This window comes from Desmodus rotundus, chromosome 11 (genome assembly GCF_022682495.2).
Source record: "Desmodus rotundus isolate HL8 chromosome 11, HLdesRot8A.1, whole genome shotgun sequence".
NCBI classification, from domain to species: Eukaryota; Metazoa; Chordata; class Mammalia; order Chiroptera; family Phyllostomidae; genus Desmodus; species Desmodus rotundus.
The window spans coordinates 80,641,722-80,666,901 of NC_071397.1; the positions used below are offsets into that span (position 1 = coordinate 80,641,722).

The following is a 25,180-nucleotide window of genomic DNA, read 5'->3' on the forward strand; positions in this document are numbered from 1 at the left end:
ATGTGCAGACTTTTAATTTTTAATTAATTTTTAATGATTATAGCACAAATCAAGTTTTGTCTTAATTTTTGAGTCAGTTCTGAGCATTTTTATTTTCCTAGGGACATATCTATTTCTCATAAGTTTTTTTAGTAAAGTTGTCATAGGCTTCTTTTCTCTCATTTATCTCTTCTCTTAATGCTATATTGTACTAATATTCTCGTTTTAAATTTCTAGTATTGCTGATTTATGACTTCTCTACTTTTTCCTGATAAATCCTGAAGCTGCCATTTTTATTTTTTAAATAAATTTTAAAATATTTTATTTGTATCTTTAATTTCTTTTCCATCTAATTCTGCCTCTTCAACTTTCTTTGAGGTTATTCAGTGAGTTAGTTTTTCCACTTGACTTCTTAAATTGAATCCTTAGCTCATTTTTTTCCTTTTTTTTTTCTTTTTAATGTAAGAATTTAAGGCTATAAATTTATCTCTCAGCACAGTTTTATCTACATCCCGCCAGTTTTGATATAAAGCATTTTGGTTATTCTTTATTTCTAAGAATTTTCTAATTTTTATTAATTCTTTTTGATTGATTTGAAAATATATTCTAAATGTTATAAATGTATAGAACCTTTTCAATGATCTGCAAGATCTGTGTGGAAAAAGTCCAGCCATTGTTAATATGACGAGAACGGTTTGTACAACATCAATGTAACCTGGCAGCCAAGGAAAGCATGAAATGCACATGTGTGAACAATGATGACTTCACTGTGCTAGTCAGTGAGGGTGGTAGACCAATGAGTGAGCATGTGTACTGTGTGGCCATCACATTCAAAATGACTGAGCAAGTAGAGCAACAAATATGCATCAAATTTTATGTTAAGCTTGAACATTCCTCTACAGAAACTATTTGGATGATTCAGAAGGCTTTCGGGGATGATGCAGCATAAATAAAAGTGTGGCACAAATGCTTCAAAGATGGTCAAGAGTCTGTTGAAAGTGATCCATATTCCGGAAGGCCTGCAACATGCACAACACCTGAGAATGTTGAACACCTGCGGACTGCAATCAATAAAGATCGGTGACTGACAGTGCGAGAACTAGAAGCTGATCTGGGGATTCCAAAAACTACTGTGTCTGAGATATTGCCTCAGGATCTTGGCATGAAAGGTGTTGAGGCAACAGTCATTCGGTGGCTTGTGCTACCGGAGCAGAAGGAACAATGGGCTATAGTTGCTAATGACTTGATTCAAATCACTACCAATGAACCAGGTTTGGTGCCCTGCGACTTCTGGCTTTTCCCAAAACTAAAATCACCTTTGAAAGGGAAGAGATTTCAGACCACCAGTGAGATTCAGAAAAATACAACGGGGCAGCTGATGGCTATTCCAACAAAGGATTTTGCAGACTGTTTTGAACAGTGGAAGAGATGCTGGGAGAACCATGTAAGGTCCCAAGGTGCCTACTTTGAAGGGGACTAAGGCATCATCATCCTATGAACAATGTTTCTTGTATCTTGTATCTTCTTCAAAAAAATGTCTCTATTTTTCATATTGCATGATTGGATACTTTCTGGACAGACCTCCTATTTATTGCATTATAGTAAGAAAATGTGATATGTTACCAATCTTTCCAGAATTTGTGAGATCTTCCTTAAAGCCAAATATATCTAGTCACTTTGCAGAAGTGTCCCATGTGTATTTAAAAAATGTAAGATTATGCCATTAACCTCACAAATGTAGCTTCTATACTGTCTGTAGATGTTTTTCCTGGCCTTCAAGGAATTCCCATATTTTCTCACAAGTGAAAATTCATTAAAAAACAATTTATTTTCTTTTATTTTTTAAAATTTATTGTTGTTCAGTTACAGTTGTCCCACCTTTTCCCCCATTGCTCACCCCTACCCTGTCTGCCACTCCTCCCACAGTCAATCTCAGCACACTGTCTGTGCCAACGAGTCCTCTATTTGTGTCCCTTGGCTGCCCCTTCCCCTTCTTTCCCCCATTATCTCCCTACCCCCACTCCTCTGGCCACAGTCAGTTTGTTCTTTATCTCCAAGTCTCTGGTTCTATTTTGCTCATTTGTTTGTTTTGTTAATTAAGTTCCACTTACAGATGAGATCATATGGTATTTGTCTTTCACTGCATCTCTTACTTCACTTAGCATAATGCTCTCCAGTTCCATCCATGCTGTTGCAAAGGGTAGGAGCTCCTTCTTTCTTTCTGCTGTTTAGTATTCCATTATGTAAATGTACCACAGTTTTTTGATCCACTCATTTACTGATGGGCACTTAGCCAATTTTTACAAAAATATATTTTATCTGAAAATTTTACATATACTGGACTAGGAAAGAATCTTGCTTTTGGAAATGGAAAATTCTTATAATTTAAGGTGAATTATTTTCTCCCTCCTTCCAGCAACTTGACCTGAATTGTGGTATGGATTAGACTGTATTACGAATATAGTCAGAAGTTTTTCTCTCTCTCTTCATATCAAACATCCTGGGGAGAATGCCTATGTAATATTCACTTTATAAACCTTTACTTGCCTGGAACATAGCATTTTATTAATAGCTTTATCATAACTTGATAAAATTATTTAATAGTAACCCTGCCAAATGGACAAGCTCAAGAACAGAGACTTTCTTATCCATCTTCGTATCCTTGAAACCAACGTGGCACCTGTCATCGTAAGGGCTCAAGAGTTTCACTGATCAAATGAGGAAGGCCACTTTTTCAAACATGCAGAGAGGAAATGTATGAGGGGGGACCCCTCAATATCAAATTTATTTATTTAAAAAGTGTGTGTTTATTCTTACATGTTTAAATTTCAGTCACCTTCAAAGTACTTTCCATTTGATGCAATGCACCTGTCGAGATGTTTTTCCACTGCTCAAAACAGTTTTTGAACTTGTCGACTTTGATGGCTTTTAGTGACTCTGCCGTTTTTTGTTTCACCTCTCCCACGTTGGCAAAACATTTCCCTTTGAGGAATTTTTTCATTGGGGGAAACAAAAAAATGTCACTCAGAGCGAGATCAGGTAAATAGAGAGGGTAGGGTACAGGGGTCATGCCATTTTTGGTCAAAAACTGCTGAACACTCATTGCGGTGTGAGCTCGTAAATCACCCATCATAAAATAGGCAAATACATTGAAAGAATATTCCAAAAAAAATTCACTGAAGCTGAACATAGACTCTCACAACAACACCAGCTGGTTCACTAATAAAGATGAGTTCCTAGAACACTCATTTAGTGGGGAAAGTCTATACTACAAGGGGCCCGCCCTCCAGAAGATAATTCTGGGCTTTAGGGGGGTTTCCCCTGGTATATTACAAACACCAAAGAACACATATAAGTTAGCCTTTGAAACATTTAATTCTGTTTTCTGCTCATTAACTTAAGGAGTTTGAATTTATTTCCTGAAAGAATTTTAATTGGGTTCAACTGTTTAACTCTTCCTGCCTCTCCAAAGACTTTCAGTTGAAATATATTAAACAATTCATTTCTGTGGTTCTAGAAATAATTCTTATAAAGATAGCCACATGGAATCAACCTTCTGATCCTTGGCACACCATGTAACAGTACGTAATTTATAGACTTTTTTCCCCCAAGAGTCTGACCAGGCACATCAGGCTCTAAAACAACTCAGTCCCTGGGGCAGGGTTTCTGAAATCTTGTCCAGTGAGATGTCACCAGGAGTCAGAGTAGGTGGCCACTGCTCGCTTTGCTGCAGAGATGATTTTGTTCCCCAGAACTGGCTCCCAGAAAGAGAAATTCGATTCCTCTTTCAGCCTTACTGAGCCTAGTGGAACTGAGTGCAGACTCTACAGGACTCAAATCCGAAAACTTTGCCCATTTATTCCACACGTATGGAACTCTTCCTGTGTGCGTAGTGCTGTGTGTCTTCAGGCAGCCATTGATCGGTCCGTGCGTCCTTCTGTCTTCTTGTTTGAGTTTCCATTGCTCTTCTTTCATCAATAATGTAAGAATGCTGAGGAGCAAGTGTGATGGAAGTCAGAGCTAAGGATTTATAACTCAACAGCTAGGAGAAACACACTGGGCATTTTCTACATTTAAATGTGCTACCCTTTTAAACTTTATTAAACAATTATAAGGAGCAAGAGCCTGCAAATCTGATAATGAAGGCCATGAAAGAGAACACTCATGTCTATTATAAAAGAGGATTTAATGCTGAATAAAATGCTAGTGTTTAATATCTTGCCCTGCACCCTTCGGTACCGATGAACTAAAATTGCATAAAGAGAAAGGTTCAATCACTAAGTATTTTTAAAGTTCCAGCCCTCCACTTGGTTTCAGACAAGAATATGAAAACTAGTGTTTACACAGATTAAAAATTCCTTTACAGGGCCACCGAGATGAAGTGATTTATACCAAGGAGAGAGAGAGAAAGGGGTAGAGGGAGAAGGAGGGAGAGAGAGGAATTAAACCCACATCTATCAGAACGTTACGTTTATCATATGTTCATAAACCTATGCAAATGCACATCTCAAAATCAGTAACCTCAAAAGGTGTGGGGGTATCAATGTATTTCATTTTGAGTTAGTGAATTCAGATTAAATTTTTTCTTTGCAGCCATTTACATAGTATGTATTATTGAATTAATTTCCAATAATTTGCATTCCATTTGATGATAGAGGCATACCTCTCTTCCCGATTTCAATGCGCTGTCCTCTGGCTTTGGCTGGCTGCAGGCATTATTCATCCTTCCTAAATTAGCAAGGGCTCATGTCCCTTCCGTGTGTGTGGGTGTGTGACAGAGTCAAGTGCTTATTAGCAGTGCTTATGATCACTGAATCGGCATTCCTGGCTTCTCGCTCTCCTGTCACACTCCTCAGGGAAAGATCGCCACAGGGCACCAGACAGCAGCATCTCCAAGAAGTGGAGGTCTTGGTTAGAGAACCTCTTGCCGGACTCCTGAACTCATCTGGGTAGATTTCTTACTATATTTCAAAAGATTCTCATTACCCTAGGTTATCCTTAGCAACCAATTACACAGCGATAGCTATTATTACTATTATTATTATTATTATTATTATTATTATACATTTAGAAAAGTCAAGATACACATGATAAATTGAAAATGCATCCTGAAGAAACTTGCCTGCCTTTTGGCTGCACCTGTTACTGTTTTTTCTGCAAAGTGTTATTAGTGCCCATAGGCTGTTGTCAAAATACTTACACTGGGCGATGACAACGAGCTTAGAATCCGACAGTCTGTAAGTTCCTGATCGCTTAATGGCAGTCACTCTAAGTGTTAAAACACACGGCTTCCGTCTCTGGACTACTCACAGAAAGTGTTGAAGTGTACTTTCTTAAATGAATAACAACAGTTGGAACTATAAGCACAAAGACCTTAAAAGCATCAAGTCGTAATTGCCAGGCATGCTGGTCTGGCTCAGAAACACTTATGTTTTCATGGTGGCCTTAAAAAATAATGACTGGATGGTGGTTGTAAAATATGCCCCATTTATTTGGATGAAAGGCCTCTATTGTGTTGGTGGTATTTGTTTTTTATTGTAAAAGTATTAGATTTTCTCTCCCTCTCTCTCTCTATCTCTCTCTTTCTTCTACACTGGTACAAAAAGGAAGACTTGTAACGTCAGCCTCCCATACTCCATTTCCACTTATTCATCCATCACTACCCACGTGCACACACCACACTGCTGCACTTGTCATACATTTGCATGTCGTGCACAGGTGCATACTAACATACAGCCTATGTGAATTGAGTTGTTTTCACCAAGATGAAATTATGATTTACATATCGTTCCATAATTATTCCCACTTCCTACAACATGGACATTTTTCCAAGTCAATCCCTCAACTTTCCTCAATTTTTAAACAGTGCATAACATGTGTTTAAATGAATACACCATTGTTTTAACTTTATTTCAAACATTTAAATTGTGCCCAATTTCTCCCATTGCAATCAAAGCTGCAATGAGACAAGTCATTTGCTACCATGAATATACTTAGCTTAGGGGTGCTCATATTCGTTCACTTGTCCTGTCTTAGATAACAAATAAAGAGTTCTTCAAGATCCCGGAGTTATCATATTGATGCAAAGTGCTGGAAACCAATTTTGGAACTGCAACAGATGCAGTCACATTGCAAATCAAGTCAGGGCATCACGAGAAATCATAGCACTCAACTCCTCCTCTCCCCACTCCCTGAAAACAGGAAGTCCAAACTCTGTGTGTCAACCTTGTCCCCCTCAATGTTGTTATGGCTTGTTTCCACTGTGTTATAAAATATTTTCTCTTGCAAAGGAAGTCAAAAATCAGCTTTCAGTATCATCAAACAAAAGAATTGTTACATCCATTTCCTCATTAGACCTGTATTCATGGTGTGGTGTAAATGCAGGAAATTGAGAAGCTACTCAGGTTACGGAGTGGTGGGGTGGTTGGAAATTTCCAACAATGTAATGAATTTAGTCTAACAGTTTGAATGTTCCTCTTGGAGACTATACTCAGGAAGCAAATAAACAGTATAACCTGCCCAGCTCTTTAGAGAAAAGTTAATGTCTTTGGTAAAGAGAAGTAACAGAGTCACATCTCTTCTTTACCCCATTATTTCTAATTTTCAAAGGGAGGTATAAACTCCTAAAAGTTAAGGGGCTGGGAGAAATTTTCCATTTCTAATGCTATATTCTATGAGGCGCTAAAGAACTTTATGAATTTATCCCCAAGCAAGTACTGTATGAGTTTTAAAAGCAGAGAAAGTGAGACTGTGGTCTGATGAGATGAATTGGTGGTCCAGTAAGAGTTGCCCCTCTCGGGTTCCCAGGTCTGTGCCCAATTCCCTGTCACTGCCACTTCCCCTGCCCTGAATGACATCACCAGGATAATGCATCCTTTCACGGCCACTGAACAAATCCAGCGCTGTCCCTACCAGTCCTAAGAATGCGCTATTTTTCATTTAGCAGGCTGGCTTTTATCTTCTAAATGAGAGCTACCCTACACTCCCTCCAGGATTTTTTTCCCCCTACAGTCTCTTCTCCTGGGCAATTGAAAGATTTCCCTGAAATGATATCCAACTGATAAAATCTTGACTGCTACTTCCCTTGGAGAGGAAATAACAGCTCAGAGTCAAACCATGGTTTTCTTTATACTTGACAATGTTTCAGATCCCGGAGATGTTCTTAAAGGGTGGCTACTGTTACACTACACTGGTAATGCCTAAGCATGGCAGGGGGTGGGAGCCCTGTAGCTCTGCAGAGGAGCTGAGGTTTGCTCACAACCAGATCACAGCAGCCGGATCCAGGCCAGCCCAGGCTGCGAGCTCCGCACTGGACCAGAGGTGCCTCTCTGGGCCCAGCCCTCTGCCTGCCAGCTCGCACGCAGACCTGCTGGGACTGGGCCTGAGTAAGACTAGGAACCACAGCACCTGGATAGAGCCTGAAACTGGAAGGAAGACGGGGAATGAGTTCCTTGCAAAGCTGTTCCTGTCACTTCCCCACACACTTAGCAGGTAGAGCAGCAAAAGTAATCTACTACTCTACATGCCCTGTGTGTATTTCTTCAGCAAATGTCTAATTTAACTGACCTCGTCTTAACTCTCTCTCCATCTGTGCTTTCTTTTCAAAGACAGAGCATAGTATTCTTTAATCTATGCGACTGTGTAATTTAGTACCTATTATAATATCCTGGAATACAACTTGGCGGAGAGTAAGGATTGTGTTATACATACATTTTTAGTGACTACCTCATGGCCATTAAGATCATTAAATGCCAAGAGACAGCATTTTGCCTTGTCTTGCTTATTGGGTTAAGTGTACTTATAGGCACTCAGGTGGCCAAGGCAATGGGAGCCATTGATAAGCCACTTAGGAAGAAAAACGCAGTCTCCTCTCTGACATATCTCTCCTCTCTGTCCCACCGTTCCTGCTTTTACTCAGACGCTCTTCACCTCTCATTTGGACAATTGCAGCTACTTCCGGACCTCCTGTCATGGTCCCTCCCAATGCAATCCAGCCATCAGAATGATTTCTCCAGAACAAACCCTGACCACGTGACTCACTCCCCAAACCCCCTGACCGTGCCAGCACAGCTATGGGGAAAGCTGATGCTCATTAAGGGGCACTCAAGCCCTCTCCTACATGGCCCCGACCCATTCCATTCTCATTACACTCAGGGAATGGAGCACTCTAACCACACCAGGCCTTTTTCCTGCCTTTGCATTGACTGCCATGGCTACCACCATCACCTTGGAACCACTCTCCCCCCAGCCCCCAAGTCACCCGATGGACTCAACGATCCTGATAATAGTGTGACTTTCCTTTCACACAAATCGCACCCCGCGTGGAATGAGACCCCTCCTTCGTATCTCCATTATACTCTGTTCACACTGTGGTCACGCGCCTGTGACGTCCACGTCCCGCACTCGAACGTGGAGGCACGATCCCGTTACTCTACCTGCTCAGTGATCAACGGGGAACGTGGTGTGCACTGAGCACAGGGCGCGGCCCCGCGGGCCCTCCAAAGAGCGGCTCTGTGCTTCTGGCCAGTGCCGGGGACAGCAGGGGACATCAGCAGGCCGTCTGCCTTTCCTCACCTTCTCCCAGCCAAGGGCGGCTCCTCCGTTATCGCTGCGGCCCCTGGAGTGGCTGGTGCAGGAGCCCTGCCAGGCAGGAGCCCAGCTGCAGCGGAGCTGCTAAGCTTTGTGCTCTTCTTCTTAATACTTTGGCATAGTGGTTCTTAACCTTAGCTCTGTTAGAATCACCTGAATCCCTTCTACAAAATAGAGAAGGCCAGGCCCCTACCTGCACCAATTAATCTGAACTCTTGGGGTAAGGCTCAGGCATCGGTAGGTGGGGCTTTAAGCTCCCCGGGAGATGCTAGTGCGGCCTGAATTAACTATGCCATGGATTTCACCTGTTTCGCTTAGTGACTCCAGGGGACCACAGTTTGGGGGGCAAGGAATCCAGATGACCCATAATACTGCCCATGTGAGGAATGGAAATACCAAAGCACTACTCCACAGTGACTTCTGACCAGAGGCAAGAAAGAGGTTGGCTCAAAAGTTTTCCTGCCGCTGGGCTCCACTCGCAAGGGAAGACTCGCCTGATCGCGGGTGGCCCGTGTTTAGTCACGGCTCGCGGCACGCATTCCTGAAGCCGTGCCACATCGTGCAGATTGGAGACTATCCCCGCACTTCCACTCGCCACTGACCTTCTCCTAAAAATAATGGTATTGTTTCCCAGACATTGGTTTTTAAAGGCAGTTCAGTATTTGCGATTTGTTTGTCTACCACGTACCATTTTATCCAGCCATTTCATAAACCAGATTTCCTGGAACCGTTCCCAATAGCTTTACCCAATACAGCAATGAAAGATTCAGTGTCGAAAATATTAATACCTTGGCTGAATTCCTCCTTGCCTCTTTCTCCCTCTCCAGCCCCACCCCCACCTCGACGCACACCCTCTGCATCTGCAATAGTGTGCTGGGGTCACGGCAGCTGCAGAGCCCAGCGACTGTGTCACCCGTGTGTCTGTGAGACGAGCCTCTTCGTGAGGTCAGAAAAGAGACCAAATGCCCCTGGGGTGTGCCCTCAGCCACCTCAGTGGAAGGACTGATGCAACACTGCTCTTTAATTTACATGATGAACGTTAAAATGTTTCAAAACACAGGAAGGCTCCCCAGGGGTGGCTCTGATCGGTCTCCTGAACATAGTTCTTCACAGAGAAAGAAAACGAAATTGTCTTACGCAGCAGCTGGTTTTCTCCAATGTCTTCGAGTGAAGCGATAGCAACTGAGCATCTGCTCCGTAGGCTGGCTGAGGGTCCTGCGGATGGCGAGGGGACGCCAAGCCTGGGCGCAAAACTTTCCAAAGAACCGCCGTTAGTAAGTGAGCTACAAAGACACGCCCGTGCAGAACCACATCTCAAAGCTGAACATGACAGTAAGTACGACACAGGTTTAACGAAGTGCAATAAAGGACAGGGGAGATTAATTCATTTTACTTGGAAGAGAAACAGATTGATATGTTTCCTGAGCAAATGAGATCTTTTAAGCTGAGTTGTTTCTGTCATATTTGTGTAGCCCTTTCCTTTGCTGCCACACTCACAAATTCACATCGCGGCACAGCCAGGATTTTCTTTGAAGCGGTGCCACAAAGAACTTGCCATACAAAGGATGGTGGAAGGCTGGGGATTCAAGCAATTTAAAAATAATTTCAGAAGCAACTTCAGCCTCGGGGCATCTGCAGATACCAGCACAGCAACCTGTTCTAAGAGGGAAAGTTCACTGCTATTTTTTGTCATCCCTGAAACATGTCTTCAAAGAGTACATATTAAAATGTGCATTACCCTGTATGTGAAAAAAAAAAAGAAAATAAATCTAGCTGAGAAATCATTCTTGCAAGATTAACCGTGCACACATATATCATTTATAAAGAATCGGAAATTAAAAATATCGTTGAGTTTCATACAATGAGACAACATACTTAAATGTATAACCGACCATCTTTTAAACAATATTTTGGCGTAGATAAAATGGTCAGGTCACACAGATGTGTACTTGCTGCAAGGAGACAGGCTGTCTGTCTGTGGCCCCAGGCCATGGTCAAATGACAGGGTCCACCAGTGCATTTGTCCGAGTTTGTTGAAACCTTTAAAAATATCAAGTGATTTAATAACCAAAGAAATGTAAAGGTAAGTTCTTCTGTCACAGGACAAGGATACAAAAAGGAATGCAAGCCGGAGAGAAGACAGGCTGCCTGGAGCACAGACAGAGACAGCCTGGGTGCCCAAAGCACTGAACGCCGTTTGGTCCTCGGGGGGGTGTTACCCACAAGGTCTGAGAGAGCCCAGTGCCTCTCTTGTTCTGGCTGGACTGGGTTCATGGGGAGCCACTGAGCATCTATGTTAACACTCAGAAGAGTGTGAGCGTGTGTGTGTGTGTGTGTGTGCAAGGGTTTAACAAAAACACTCTTGCCCAATAGAAATAAGTGCTGGAGCTGCCTGCTCAGTTTGTAGAGAATCCACTAGTGACCTTTCCTCCATCTCTTCTCTGTAGTTATCATTCTCTTGTATTTCTCTGCTTATTAGTATGTATATTGTTAAGTCTACAGCATTGTTGAAAACATATTTGAAGATTAGCTATTGATTTTTTCTTCATGGGCAGAGATAATTGAGTTACTCAGTTATTTGGCTGCCTCAATAACATTGTCAATGACTCTTAAAGATTTTGGAAGAAAGAATTTATTTTGTTAATCATTGTGTATTTTGTACACTTGATATATTTCATTTTAAAAGACCAAATTATAAATGCCTAGTAGGCAGAAATGGCATCGCATAGAAAACACCACTGCTTCCTGCAGTAAAATCGTACACTGCATTACAGGTTAATACATGAGAATTTCTGAGGCCTGGTCCTAACAGGCGTATCTTCCCACCGAGTCCCCCCAAGAGTGGGTGACTTGAGCAGGCCTCTAGCTCTTACTCCAACTCAGCTGTAGGACCGACGAGATGACAACAGGGACAGAAAGGATTCTACACCTGTAAAGGCAGGACCCGCTTCTCATCTGGCTTTGCTCAAAATAGACCTACATTTGACTGTTAAGCTCTTATGTGCATTCATTGACTGATTCACCTGGAGACTGACGGAAAACCAGAGAAAGAGAGGGAAGGGAAGAGAGAGAGAAGGGGAACTAAAGGCTATTTGAAAAGTCCAGTTTTAAGGTTAGGGGTATGATTTTGGATGTTTTTGCTTACCAGAGTGAACATGAATGGGGTGGGGGGATGATATTAATTCCAAGACTTCTGGAAAGCTCATAATATATTTGGAACAAATGTTTGAAGAAAAACCACACATTTACTAATTAACCTGCCTCATTAGAGCCAAATCAGGCCTTTTATATAATCAGAATGAAGTGGATATTAGCAAACAGTTACAGAGCCTCAAAAATCATTTCAATATTTTAAAGGATTGTATAAGTTTCACACTGTTACATTTTTAGTTTTATGGAACCCTGGTAGACATAGGCATCACGTGATTCTGAAGTTTTAAGAAGATAAGTGATCTCTAATTATAATTTGTTCCCAGAGGCAAATATGACCAACGAACTTTGTGGCATGGGGCCCGGAAATGCCTTGTTGTGGGAATCAGGCCCCTTTCTAGGGCACTCAGAAAACCCACGGGTCCTCGAGTATTTGTCTTTCCTGGTCTCGTTTAGTACCTCCTATCTTTCATACACAATTTCTTAGTTATATGATTGAAAAGAAATTCCCTAATTCACTAAATACTCATAAAGATTCTTTTTCTTTTATTACTAGATACTCTTGTATGTTAGGGAAGGTGGGGAGTGATTATGGTTTTAAAATGGTATCCCATTTAATTCTGAATACCCACAAATATTTTCTTAAAGACAAACAAAATCTGAATACCTGGGCATACTGTCTTGAAAACCAACTTTAAAAACTAAAGGAAAAAAACCTCCGAACACCAAAAAGGTTATTCCTCCTATTTTTCACAAATTTCATTCCTGGACTATAGATATGTATTTACTGGCACCAAAACATCTCTGTCCAGTGGAGTATTGGGAAAGCTTTAATATGGATTATACACAGATGAATAATACATGGTTTCTGACCTCAAGAAGCTCACCGTCAACTACACAGTAGACACACATAAAGAGAAACTGCACTGTATTGTGTGCAGTGATAGATCATAAGCGCCCAACAGCCCAGTGAGAGGACTTGGGGACAGAGAGGAAGCATCAAGGAAAGGTGCCTGGAGGGAAAGACACATGAACTGATCTTCAAAGGATGAGTGACTATAACCCAAGAAGAGACCAAAGTCTTTTTCTAACTTGCAGGTTAGCTGGGCTCTGGCTTGCCTCCTTCATCTGTCTTGCCTCTTCCTACCTCTCTCTTTGCATCAGCACCTCTTGGCATCCTTAGCCTTTCAGTGTTCCTTCATCTTTAAGACTCTTCCCCATGTCTGGAACTTCCCTCTGTACCAGGTTAATTCTTGCCAATCCTTCATAGCTCATTCACATAGTAGTTTCTCAGGAAGCCTTCCTTAGGGCCCTTTATGTGCTCCCCAGAACCCTACACTTAGCCTTTGTTGCGTTGGCCATCATTTTCATTAATAACGAGTTGTGTGATTAGTTGTTCACTTTATGTTTCCCTTGCAAAAATATAAGCTCTGTAAATGCAGGCACCATTTTCAACTCCATGTACTTACTATAGGGTACCACCCAGGATAGACATTCAATGTCTATTTTGTGGTGCACCTGTCTAGACAAGAGATGATGGGAACCTCAACTAGAAAAGTGGGAGGTGAGGGGGAGAGGAGTGGACTCTAGAAATAACTATCAGATGCACATTGGTATAGCCAGGTCATACGTTTGATGGGGGGAGGAAGGAAAGGAGAAGTGAAGGAAGACTCACAGATTTGCTGTCTCACTTATCACTTGGGCTTGCCAATCATTGAACAGTAGTGCCTTAGAGCCCTCTGCACCCTTTCATTTAGAATTCACCCCACAGAAATGTATTTATTGCTTTTGATGTTTCACATGGAGATTTGAGAGCTCCATGTAGAGTTGCATATATAAAGGTAAGTCTTTACACTGAAGCACCCTACCTTGGCTTTGGTCCAGGCCCAAATACTTGGTGACCTGACAGCCTCCTGGCTGTGACTAGCAATAGTGAAGGAATTCATAGTAATCATGGCACAGTGTGGAGTGATGCTCTATGAAAACTGCCCTCTTTCCACCTTATCCACGCTCCCCCATTTCTTCTTTCTTGTTCCTCTCTGTTCCCAGGGCCCCTACCTCCACCTAGACGAGAGCTAAACTACAAGGTTTTGACTTTGTCTGAAATGTGCAACAGGGTCTTTGCCCTTTCCCACCCTGAGGTTCATATAAAGAGGACTTCAAGTTTCTCCTTTCCCTCCCTGAACTGCAGGGCCTTCTTAACCAAGAATGAATTAACATGGTATCACTTAAAGTCTGCCACAGTTTATTAAGTTTGTGTACAGAGAAAGACCAAATAAAAGTTGAGGCTGGCAGTTAATGGATTATACTACCTTTTCAAGTATTTCAAACTTTTCTTCCAAATCCATACCTTTTCCCCAAAACCACCTACAGTAGCTCTAGTATTTCTGATTTAAATACATTTAAAGGTATTGTGGTCAGGAACTTAAATTCTAGGTAAAGTTGTCCATCTTTGGAGGAGCAATTTTTCACATAATAGATGGTTTCTGCAAGTTTTCACAGACTACTGTATGATCATGGAAGGAATTTAAGTAAATGTTTATGTAACTAGAGCAATATACCAAATATGAGGCCTATCTCCTTAAGTGGAAGAAATCTGACTTGCCTTTCAGAGCCTTAGGTATAACCACAGTTTACTTAAGTGGAAAGGATTTGTCTGCCTGACGCAATTGATAAAGAAAATACTGGGATGCTCCTAAGTCCCTGAGCGTCTTGGCTCCAGGCTACAGAAATCACATTGAATTGTCTGACCTTATCTATCAACTGAGTCTATTAACTGAGAACCACCTGGTGCTGACTCTGTTTTGTTGCTGCAATCCCGCACCCATTCTCTTTCTCAGCCTCTGCCTGCCTGTCTGTCTGTCTGTCTGTCTGTCTCTCTCCTTTTTCCCTCTCAAATGCTTCCTCATGTTGTCTTTCTTTTTCAAATATTCAATAATTCTTATTGGAACATGCCCATGACTAAAATGGCTACTGAACACCTTCGCTGTCCAGAGCTCTATGTGATGTCCAAGTCACGGAGGTAACCACGGGGATGCTTTGGGTTAACAAAGCAGTCCCATGCAAAGAGGCTTAAGCAGCAAAGTTGTATAACTCTGCCTGTGGCTCTCCAGGCAGACTTCTGTTACCAAAGCTCTACTTAGACTAAGGGATGAGGTTCAAGGTTCACATTACATAACAGTATGTTCCTTCAGTACAAAATATTAGTGATTCACTTCACTTACACAGTGATATTTTGATATGCTTGGCACAAGCTGGCATGCAATAATGCTAATTCTAAGGGAGTAACCAATCAACAATGGAAAATGCTGCGCCTAACAAACACACCGCCACCCTCCCCTGCTGTTCTATTATGTAATGCACACTGGTTTGGGAGGAACAAGTCATCTCAAAGTTCTCCCAACTGTGACTTTGCTCCACTGATGCAGCAAGTTCCAATGACCCTGTTTTTTCCAGGTCATCCCCGCTGAGAAGTTCTGTTCTTCCTGATCTTTGGCCAACAGTGAGGAGTCCAGGCTGGTCACTGAAATTCTGATCATAACTTATGTAAAATCATGTAAAATCAGAATAGTATTCCCAGACACAAACTCATCATGACCCTGCTTCCACATTTTAAGAAGACCACTGTAGGGAAATGCGATCAATGCAAATTATCAAAGGTAAGTGGGTGTGGCAGCCTCTCTATTCATTCACGTGTGTCTTCAGGCTGCCCTCTGTGATTTTTCTTTTCCTTTAAGGCTGCTTTTGCTGTATATGTTGTCTTGTTTCACTAGGATAAGGGGATTCCATGTAAGTTTGCCTCACAGCCCTTCCTCTCCCTGCATCCCCAGCATAAACCCAACAGGATTAAGAGTTAAGTAGCTAAGAGAGCAAGAAGCATATTTGGGGCATGATAAGCTCTGGGTGGCATTACCTATTTTTTTCATTGCGATCTCATCAGTTATTCTGTCCTCTCCCTGAGAATAAATAGATAAGGACATGATCAAGGGAAAGTAAATTATTCTCTATTAGACAAATCATTACACATGGATAATATATGTACATATATGAATATACAGTAAATATACATGTACTACACGTATATCAAAAATGTGTGCTTGGTATTTTTGCATAATAAACTCCTAGCCCAATCAAAGGGGTAGTAGAGGGTAGTCACCTCTGGATGATAATCTTTTGACAGAATAAACACAAGGTGTTGCAGCTACCCAATGCATATACGGAGGACAAGGCTCTGCCCTGTTTTTCTAGCAGGGAAGGTAAATATTAATCTCTCACCCATCCTCCATGGCTCACTTGCTACTCTGAGCATACTTGGTAAAGACAGTTGCAGTTTTCAAAAGTTTATAGCCATAAAAGAGTTGCAAAGTGATTTGCTTGCATTGAAATCAAACCTTTAAATGCTAACTTGCCCTCTCTAAAATCAAACCCCATAGCTTGCAGTGTTATGTCCCAAAGCTCAACTGCTGACAGCCCAGGCCTAACACTCCAGGGGCTTCATGAAGTGACCCTAGTAAAACACTCCAAAGGAAGGAGGAAATATGGAGCACATTCCAGACTCTTGCACCACAACTATTCCACTTTTCTCTCTGTTTCTGGAGTTCTTGGGGAAGAACCAGACAATCTCATCAGTGGTGTCAATTTTCCTCTTTCTTAAGAGAAACTGCTTTTTCTCAGAATCATAAGATCTCAGCATGGCCAGGGACCTTAAAAACCACATAGCCCTACACTTTATCCAAAGGATCAATTGCCTGTTGCTCACATCCAAGAAACATTGCCTGCTGTCGGCCTTAGGCACCCTAGCCAAAGGAACTCAGCTGCGTCAGAACATTGTCCATTGTCCATTCCCTTTGTGGACAAGTCAATTTGATGGGAAGTCCTGCATTTCGAATGATCTCGCTTAGGACTTCAGAAGCCCTAAGCATTAAAAAGATTACGGTGCTCCGGGTCTTTCAGGAAATAATGTAATTATAATTTTTTTTTATTATAAAATAAGGGAACAAAATTTAGTTGAAAATTTCTTCATAATGAAAACATTTGTTTTCTTTTATATTTCAAATGTCATTTTAAAAAAAAGTTCTTTGATTTCCTTTCGGCCTTGATGCCCTGCTTTCCAGCGTCCCACGCTCATGCTTAGTGTGCTGGTGGGAAATCCATCACGGCCCCTTTCTGTATACTAACCACTCTTCTTTTCACTGTTCATCAGAGATCATGGTTTCCAGAGTTCTCACCTCTCTTCTAGCTGTCCTTCCGTTTATCACCGTCCTCTTTTCTGTCCGCAATATGTCCGGCTCAGCTTGGGTGCTGAGCACCCTTCTAACCACGGCACTTTAGGAAATGCTCTCCCCAACTCTATCGCAGAACTCGCTGAGTACATACTTAATCAAAGCCCCTTACTTGTATTTTTTCCAAGCATTCACCTCTCACTCAGTGGTACTTTTTTGCAAATTAGGAAGAGGCGCCCTCTCTGAATAAACACAGCCCCGCTCAGGCCCTCAGACCAATCCGCTCAGACACTACCAGGCTTCGCAGCATGCCCACCCCTTCCGTGTTTGTGTTGCTAAGTTTTCTGGAACTAAGGGCAGCCTTCATAGATCTCCCTTTTACACTTTATCTTGTTAGGTTTGACCCATTGTTCCATCCTGTCAAGCTATTTTAGGTTCCATCTGATTTGCCCTCCCACCCAGCTGCAGAGTCATCAACAGACCATGAATTGCTGAATCCGCCAGCTCTGCGGCCCTATCAAAAGGACCTGAGGTCTGTCAGGGAAGTTCATGTCCATTCCACTCTGACTTCAATGATCACCTACCTCTTCCCTTTCCATGGGTTCATGATAATAATCTATAGCAAAGTTTGTCACTATCAATATTGAATTTTACATTTTGTGATCTGAGGAGTCTCAACATTTTCCCCTTTCTGAAAACTAGGGCATCTTCCCGTCCCCATCCAGCCTCAGGGTTCATCCCCTATACTCCACAATTCCTCCTGCAGCAGACAGCAATTTTCAACTGAAATTGCACACAGTCAGGGGCACAGGTCTCCTGAAATTTCTTTTGCAGTAGTTTAACTGGGGATTTTACAAAGAAATGGAATGATACAGGATTTATTTTTCTAACTGCAATTTAGAAATACCTTTATTCACCAGTCTCAGAAAGGGCAAAGTGTTATCCTTTAGCTTAATGCAGGATTTTTTTAATGCAATGATAAAACTCCAGTAACTACAAAAACAGTGATTTTAAAATATATATATGTATATATATACACACATACATAATGCTTATATCTTTTCAATTTTGCTTTCTTTCCCTCACCTGGGAACTTCAAACTATTTTTTAAAATGTAAATTAGCATCCCATTTTGTACATGGATTAGTATTTCAGTACAGAAATTTTATTTGTAATTTTATAGAATCATATAATTGTAACTATATAACTCTATTATCAGTATATTGTTTTAAAGAATAGCATATACTAAGCTCTTTAGGTCAAAGTTCTATCACTAGATGAAAAATGCAGTCTCTACCTAGCATTGTTTCTGCTCGGCATAAAGAAAAATGTGGTACGGATATACTTCTTCCGTACATGAGCTTTCAGATTCTTGTAAAGAAGTACAAGTAAACCTACAGAAAGAAACCATTTCAACCAGCAAACTTATTCTCCACACTTACATTTCCAAAGCCATATCATCCTTCCTATCCTCTCATGTCTCTGATTGCCCAAGTTGCCTAAATAAGAAATTGCAGGCATCTGCTAGCACCTTATATAGTCAAAAGTTTTCTCAGCTAATTCCGCTCATACAGGAACTGCCAATTCAGTGGTAGCAAGAAGCCAAAGGAAGGCTCTGCTGTTCAAACAGGGAAGAATCTGCCGTCTTCAGAGTTGATGTGCCGGGAGCATTCCTGCCTGACCTAGGAGGAGTGCTCATGGCACACTTCCACAGTGTGCAAAGTGAAAATGAGGCGCAGTGGCTAGACTGGCTGGGAAAGACTTGTGAATTAGAGCAGAACCAAATAAAGAAGCTGCATTTAACCTAATCAGTCCAGGTGGTATGAAACGGCTGCTACTGTTGCTAATATCATCAGGCAATATTTTTTGAATGCTTAACCTGTTTCAGGCACCAAGATAAGTTTGTTACATTTTACATGTGTGGGCCTCATACATTCTCATCCTAAGTTTAGGAAATCACAATATAGGCCCCATTTTACAGATGAGAAGCCTGAGAGGTTAGCTAACTTGCTCAAGGTCAGACAGCTAGTAAGGGACAGAGTCACAGTTTAAACTTGTCATGACCCTGTGCTTTCTACCACTTTCTGTTCTTTACAAAATTCTTGTATAGTTTACTTCAGAAGTAAAAGAGTTTCTTTTTCAACAATAGACTTTAGGTAAACAGAATGGAATCAACCACAACCACACTTATCACTAATAAGGCATAGCCTGCTTTTTAGTTTTACAGTGACTTAATTCTAATAAATGTAATAAGCGCCCAGAGATGTGCTTATTACATCAGAGATGTGCTTCCCAAAGCAAAAGCCAGAACCTTGACACCACTCTCCTCCTAAGTCCACAGTCTCAAGCATCCCAGTCCCCAAACTCAACTGATCTGTGGCAAATATTACCCTGAGTCCTTTGAGCCTGTGTTCCTCAGGAACCCCTCCATTCCCTTTAAAGTAGTATTATTGCAACTACATGCACCTTTTAAATATATATGTATGTATATATGTGTATACATACAAAAGTTTAGCTGTTTTTAACTTCCATTTATGTTATTTTATGTCTCTGTAGTTAACTATCTTTGACTGATGTACAATATCTATTATTCCACAGTCATGTTGATTGACCTTTGGGCTGCATGCCAGTGTTTTGCTATGAAAAACGATACAGTTATACATTTTTAAGTAACCTATCTCCTGTTAATGATATGTGAGTTTCTCTCAGGTATATATAATCAGGAGCAGAATTGCTAGGGTAAAGCGTTAACGATCATTCAACACTAGAAGATAATGTCAAACTATTTTCCAAATAGATGGCACTAATGCCTGCTCTTGCCAACAGAATTGAGGTCTTGTTGATCCTCATCATTTCCAGTACTTGAGATGATCAGACTTTAAAATTTTTGCCAATCGCCTGTGTATAAAATGGTATTTGTTGTGGCTGGGACTTTGCCTTTTCCTGACCACTGAAGATGTTGAATATCTCTTCATTTGTATACTAGCTAAACGTTTTTCTTCTGTCAAGCACCCTGACCCAAGGGACAAATCTTTGCTGGATAAATGCCTTTATTTTAGCCTTGGATTTGGTCACTTTAAGTTACTTCTAGATGTAATAGAAATGGGCTAGTAGCCCCATTTCACCACAGGCCCTAATAGCTCTTTAAGGGTTGACTGAATGTCTTTAAAATTTTCTACTTTATTTTTTGCTAAAAATTATCACCAGATTTTAAAACCAGACTCAGAGGACCTTTTTACATAGGCAAATAGTATTGCAAAAAATCATTGGTTTTGAGTTCCAAATTTCTCCAAAGCACATGCATTTCTAGAGGCCAGTGACAATCACTTCTAAATTTCACACAGATCAAAGGCATGGTGCCTAATTTAAAGGCCAGCTTGCAAACATTGACATATTAGAGAAAGGTTTTTGCCTTTATAAGGATATCATAAGCAGCCTTTCATTTGACAGGAAGTTGTTAGTATATACAAATGCTATTTTAAAGTCTGGGGATATTTAATTATACCGTAATCATTATTCTTTATAGTTCCAGATGCTAGTGTCCCGACAATTGTCCAAAGTGCAACAGAAACAAATCCGGTAGCAGGAAGCCCAGAGCCCACTCACGGACACCTGCTGTAACTCGAATCACAAGCAATACTTGCAAGACAATGCATACGGACGCCAATGGGAGAGCAGCAAATGTAGCCGCTGTCCTGCCTCGATAACACAGAAAGGGATTACAACTTCCCCTGCTGCCCCTGGTAGCTCTGGAAACAGAGGAAAAAATGGGACATGCCTTGGAGGAGGGAATTGAGTAAGGAGAGAGGTTTCTAGGAAACAGCCAGAAAAATCTCATTTTCTGTAGATGCCTATAAAATTCTCCTTGTTACATTAATGCCTACTTGGGAGCACTTGAAAGCAGAAGAAAATATGTAAGAGAAGTTTACCATTAAAATACACTGCACAAGAATGCTTGAACTTGAAGAAACAGACAAATACCTCTGAAATTAATGTAATTCAATTTTCCTTCAATGGTCTTTGGTAATAATCTGGTCTAATCACTGTTACTTTTTTTCTTCTTTTTAAAGCTTTTTATTTATTTTTTATTTATATTTTATTGATTATGCTATTACTGTTGTTCTGATTTTCCCTCTTTGCCTGCTCCACCCAGCGCCCTCCACTCCCTCAGGCAATCCCCCCACCATTGTTCATGTCCACGGGTCATGAATATAAGTTCTGTGGCTACTCCATTTCCTACACTATATTTCATATCCCCATGGCTATTCTGTAACTACCTATTTGTACTCTTTAATCCCCTCACATTTTCACCCATTCCCCTATACACTCCTCGTATCTGGCAACCATCGAAACATTCTCCATATCCATGATTTTCTGTTCTTGCTTGCTTAGTTTGTTTTTTAGATTCAATTGTTGGTAGATATGTATTTTTGCCACTTTAATAGTCATAGTTTTGGTCTCTTCTTTTTCTTAAATAAGTCCCTTTAACATTACATATAATAATGGTTTGGTAAGGATGAACTTCTTTAGTTTTTTTTCTTTTCTGGAAAGCTCCTTATCTGCCCTTTGATTCTGAGCGATAGCTATAGAGTAGAGCAATCTTGGCTGTAGGTCCCTGCTTTTCATGACTTTGAATATTTATTGCCAATCCCCTCTAGTATGCAAAGTTTCTTTTCAGAAATCAGTTGACAGTCTTATGGGAACTCCCTTCTAGGTAAATGACTTCTTTTATCTTACTGCTTTGAAGATTCTCTCTTTATTTTTAACATTTAACATTTTAATTATGATGTGTCTTGGAGTGGGCCCCTTTGCATCCATCTTATTTGGGACTCTCTGTGCTTCCTGGACTTGCATGTCTGTTTCCTTAACTAAATTACAGATGTTTTCTTTCATTATTTTTTCAAATAGATTTCTAATTTCTTGTTCTTTCCCTTCCCCTTCTGGTACTCCTATGATGTGAATGTTGGGCTTCTTGAAGTTGTCCCAGAGGCTGCTTACACTATCCTCATTTTTTGTATTATTTTTGTTGTTCAGATTGGTTGTTTTTTTCTTCCTTATGTTCCAAATCATTGATTTGATTCTCAGCTTCATCCTCTCTATTGTTGTTTCCCTGCAAATTGTTCTTTATTTCAATTAGTGCATCTTTTGTGTCTGACTGGATCTTTTTTATGATGCTGAGGTCCTCACTAAGTTCCTTGAACATCCTTATAAACAGTGTTTTGAACTCTGCACCTAATATATTGCTTATTTCCATGTTGTTTAGCTCTCTTTCTGGAGTTTTGATCTGTTCTTTCCTTTGGGCCACATTACTCTGTCTCCTCATTTTGGCAGCCTCCCTATGTTTGTTTCTATATATTAGGTAGAGCTGCTTTGACTTTGTGTCTTAGTGGAGTGGCCTAATGCAGTAGGTGTCCTGTAAGGCCCAGGGGCCTGGCCTCCCCTATCACCCAAGCTGGGTACTTGAGTTATATCCTTCATGTGGGCTAAGTACACCATCCTCTTATAGTTGAGCCTTGGTTGCTGTTGGCAGATGAATGGGAGGGAGTTACCCAGGCCAGTCAGCTGCAAGCCACTGACCACCAGCCTCTGCCCTCCATGGAGGATCAGCCATACAGGGACAGGGTGGTGGTGCTCCTACATGGTCTGTAGCTGTCCACTGGCTGCTCTGGCCCTGGGGTTTCCCAGATGGTATAGGCCAAGGTTAGCCCCTGCCTGTGTTTTGCCCAGGGCCATCTTGCCTGAGCTATAAAGCAATCTGAGATGGCTTCTACTCGTGTTGGGCTTGAAGATTCTCAGGCAAAGCCAAGCTGTGAATCTAGGCTGGCTGCTGCTAGTGCTGGGCCTAGGGCTCACTGAGGTCAGCTGTTGCTTGTTTGAGAAGATTTAGGAAGTTGTGGAGCATGAGCCAAGACCAGTCATTCATATGGCAAAGCAGCTTGGGTGGGCCCATAAGTTCGGTGGGGTGGAGTCTGTAAGGAGTCTCCACAATAGGTCAAACAGTGCTCGCCAGGTTGATGGAGTCTCAGATATGACACCAGCTTGCGGGCTCTATGGTTCTGTGGGTGGAGTGTTTAGAAAAGGGACAGTGGTCTCTGCTTGCCTTCATGACAGACATTTTAGTTTCTCCCAGTATGCCACTGGTGCCTTTCAAGCTGCTACCCCAGTGCTGGAGCTCAGAGGGAGTGAGTCTGAGTAGATGAATCCTTGTGTGGGTTTTTTAAGAGGAATTGCTTGGAACTCCAGAAGTTTCTTCCACCAACTCAATCCCCACTGGTTTTCACAGCCAGAAGTTGTGGGGATTTATCTTCCTGGCACTGCAACCCTGGGCTGGAGAACCTGGAGTGAGTTGGGAAACCTCATCCTGATATATCCCTCCCAAAGTTTTATCTGCCACACGTGGGTGTGGGACCAGCCCATTCCACATCAGTGCTCCTCCTACCAGTCTGGATGGTTGTGGTTTCTTTAATTCCATAGTTGTCAGACTACCATTCAACTCGATTTCTGATGGTTCTAAGTAATGGTTGTTCTGTATTTTAGTTGTAATTTTGATGTGGTTGTGCAAAGAGGCGAACCATGTCTGCCTATGTCTCCATCTTGAACAGAAGTCCCTGTTACTTTCTTCCATCTAATAAAAAGTGATTCATGCTCTTTCAGCATCACTTGGCTATTTTGGCAGTCCCTGGTTATACATAATCAAGTCAGGTTGGAAAACCGGCATGTTACTGAATGCAGGTGTACTGCTTTCTTCTAGTGCTAATCAGGGCCTCATTGCCTGGATATTACAAGGCACCATAAGCAACTCTACTGAGGACCTTAGATTTGCCAGGCCCTGTTGCCCTTTCTGCTGCACACTGATTCAATAGGCACTGCTCTTAATTCCACTGGATCTTAAGAGGCTGATGCTAACCTTAGTTTCCTTTGAAGCAGAAGAAAATACCTCTCTCCACATGTCAAAATCAAATATTTAGAACTCTAGTAGGAAATGTAAGTCAATAGCCTTTAGACTTCCAAGGAGGAAAGAATATAACACACAAAACATGCTAACTTTTAAAAGCAAAAAAAAGGCATACATTTGACCAATAAAGCTAAGGAATTACAGTTAAAAATGTATTCTTTAATAGATTGGAAAGACAATTAAAACTAAAAAAAGAAAAGAAAAGACATTTGTAACATACAACTAAGAAAGCATCAGTATCGAGAATACATAAAGAAGGTCAGTAAGTCAACAAGAGCACAAACACTCCCATGGAAAAATAAACAAACAACATCATCGACTCACTTCAGGGGAATAACACATGAATAGATGTTCTACTGCAGTCCAATTTCAGGGAAATATAAATGAGTGTCACCATAAAATATTATTTTCTAACCATTCAATTGGAAATATAAATCCATGCCACTCTGAAATATCATTTGATACCCATTTGGTTGGCAACAAAGAGTCTAATAATACCACATGCTGGAGACCATGTATAGCCACAAGACGTTTCTTAGATATTGGTGGTGAGGGTGTATATTGGTAAAACTATTTAGAGGACACTTTGGCATTAGCTCCTACCTTTAAACATTCTCATCCCCTTCAATCCAACGATTTCATTCCTAGGCATATACACAAGAGAAATTCTGTGCATGTTTACCAGAAGTTATATACAAGAGTGTTTATAGTTCACAATAATGAAAATCTGGAAAGAGCCCAAATGCCCATCAATGAGAGAGCAGAGGAACGACCTGTGGTACAGTCAGTCACACAAGGGATATTAAACAAAGGAAAATGAACTAGAGTAACAGACAAGCATGGATGAAACTGAAAGATCACCTAAGATAATACCCTTTCATATGAAGTTTAAAATTTTTAAAAATTATACTATTAAGGAATATGTAGAGATTTAGCTGAATGAATACAAAAAAGAATAAAAAGAGAATAATGAATACAGGATTCAGGATGTGGTTCCCTCAAGAAGGGGGAAACAAAGAATGGAATTGTGGGGAACCATTGTCTAGCTGAAAGTTATGAAATAGCAGGTTCATGGGTGATTGTTGTATTATAATAAATAATCAATCAAACAAACAAAAAACAAGTGTCTTGCACAGACCAATGACATGTATGTGTCATGAGCTAAGGATTACATTTAATCCAATTCTAGGCAAAAAAAAAAAAAGCTTCTCTACTTTATTTCTCACAGATTTTTAGCCATGGAACAAAGTTGTTCCCAGTCTTCTAAAAGAGAACTTGCAATCAT

At 41.0% G+C, this 25,180-nt stretch overlaps 1 long non-coding RNA gene across 1 annotated transcript; it reads left to right on the top strand.

Moving 5' to 3' along the window:
* The first annotated feature begins 9,655 nt into the window (after window positions 1-9,655).
* LOC123478845 (uncharacterized) lies at window positions 9,656-22,428 on the top strand. The gene is made up of 3 exons (XR_006654222.3): window positions 9,656-9,900; window positions 15,175-15,377; window positions 20,467-22,428. It is a non-coding gene; the product is annotated as an uncharacterized lncRNA (long non-coding RNA).
* Window positions 22,429-25,180: the final 2,752 nt, after the last annotated feature.